The 2,171-nt window shown below is 35.8% G+C and overlaps 1 protein-coding gene across 1 annotated transcript in view; it reads left to right on the forward strand.

The window, feature by feature from the left end:
- The window catches only part of LOC106876368 (bone morphogenetic protein 2), a 162,799-nt gene that overhangs the window by 116,679 nt on the left and 43,949 nt on the right, over positions 1 to 2,171 (forward strand). The window lies entirely within an intron of this gene.

Consider the following 2,171-nt stretch of genomic DNA (forward strand, 5'->3'; position numbering starts at 1 on the left):
ATTCAATATATATATATATAAACCATGCTACAACACACTGCTCAACTCAATTTTCATTCGTCATTTCGTCATGTTTTTCTTTAACCCTGCAGGTCACCTCGATCGTACAAATCAAAAGTATTCTGTTCATATCTCTACAAAGCTTGTTTTTTTGTTGTTTCCTAGTCTTTTGTTTGTTTCTTTGTTTGTTTGTTTCTTTCTTTCTTTGTTTGTTTGTTTCTTTCTTTGTTTGTTTGTTTCTTTCTTTGTTTGTTTGTTTTTTCACTAATGTATCAAGGACTACTTTGTTCGATATACTCTTTCAAGACAGTAGGTTGGGATTTGAAGGAGATTTACCTGCTATTTCCAGTAGATGGATCCGTTTTATACATACTTCGCTTTTGGTCGTGCATTTTGTCATAGTTCTCAGCAAGTGTTAATAAAATGATTAAGTTGTTCAATCACTTAGTAATTTGGAACAAAACAGTTCCTGAGTCGACAACTATGAAACAAACACTAACTGCATACAGCAGACGATCGGAGTATTTTCTTGTAATCCCTTTTATGCCAGCTGTATTTCCGTTTTTGTGACAGTGTCGAGAGTGCCTTCCGCTGTCGAGTGTCAGTAAAGAAGGCGTGGAGCAACAAAAGAAACATTAAATTGGTTGACAACAATATTCCGTCTCTGCTGAGAAATATCAACAAGCAAAATGCTGCATTTGCAATTATCTCAAATCCCAAGGCAGTGATGTTTGGACATGCATTTGCGCATGTCTTTTTACGTGTATGTAAATATTTGCATGTATATTGATTATGTGTATGCGTATATATATATATATATATATATATGTGTGTGTGTGTGTGTGTGTGTGTGTGTGTGTGTGTGTGTGTGTGTGTGTGTGTGCGTGTGTATGCATGTATTTATGTACTATGTGTGTATTTGTATATTTCATGTGATCAACAAGATTCTTTATAAAAGTAAATGACGATTACATTTTAAAGTTAGAATACACGTTGCCATATACTCTACGAAGCTCTTTCATGGAATCTGCGGTTAAATGTTGTCATAAGTTACCGACCTACCTGGTGGCCCCAGCAGACAAAATGGAAAAAGACGCTGCCCCGGAGGATGGTGAGGAAGATGCGCTGAAACAGCCACTCTTGCGGACAGAAATGTTTCGATTTTCTAAACATGTTCTCTTCTCCCTCGAAAAAAAGGCAATATCAAATAGCAATATGTAATAAGTAAGTGTTTCTCCTTTACACATCGTGTTATGGATCGCTGTTTTATCGACTTGTAAATACGGTATTCCACATTCGCTTATTTCACACAGTTTATATGTATCTCTAACGTTTCGGTATTTCCAAATACTGGCATTTGCCGCAGAACAGAAGTATGGTCAGTTGTATCTTTCATCGTTTATCTTTTACTTGTTTCAGACATTAGAATGCGGCCATGCTGGGGCACCGCTTTGGAGAATCTTTTTTTAGCCGAATAAATCGACCCCAGTACTTATTCTTTTTTTAAAGTTTTTTTAAAGCTTGGTACTTTTTCTTTCGGTCCCTTTTGCTAAACCCTTCAGTTACTGAGAACGTAAACACACCAGCACCGGTTGTCAAACTGTGGTGGGGGACCCCGGTTGAGAACGTCTGATGTAGGGCCTCCAGGAATTGTTTCATTTGCTATGACAACAATTTTTATTATTGTGCTGCTAAGTCCCAGACAAACTGAGTTTGCGAATCTACGTCGATTCCACAAATGCAGCCATTTCTATCAACATGAATCTTACGTGATTTCATTGGTTCTCTTGATATCTGAGATGACTTGCTCCATGTCACCAAAACAATACTTTCACGATACACACATGCATATATAAACATATATAAACCTTGTGAAGGGATGGTTGCATGGTTGCATCCAAGGAAATACTCGTTCAATACCCAATATTTGGGGGGAATGAAATTCTCTTAAAACAATAAGTATATATAAAACATATAGTTTATATCCATTTAAAAGAAGAAAAAAAATGGAGATTAGGAAGTTCCTATTGTTTATTATTAACAACAAATTGGTCACCTTTGCTTCTTACAGCCATTTCAATTAATATTCAATAATTTAATTACAAATTAGATTTAATTGAAACGGCTATATGAAGCGAAGATGACCAATTTGTTGTTAATGATAAACGATT

The sequence above is a fragment of the Octopus bimaculoides genome, chromosome 11 (genome assembly GCF_001194135.2).
Source record: "Octopus bimaculoides isolate UCB-OBI-ISO-001 chromosome 11, ASM119413v2, whole genome shotgun sequence".
Classification (NCBI taxonomy): domain Eukaryota; kingdom Metazoa; phylum Mollusca; class Cephalopoda; order Octopoda; family Octopodidae; genus Octopus; species Octopus bimaculoides.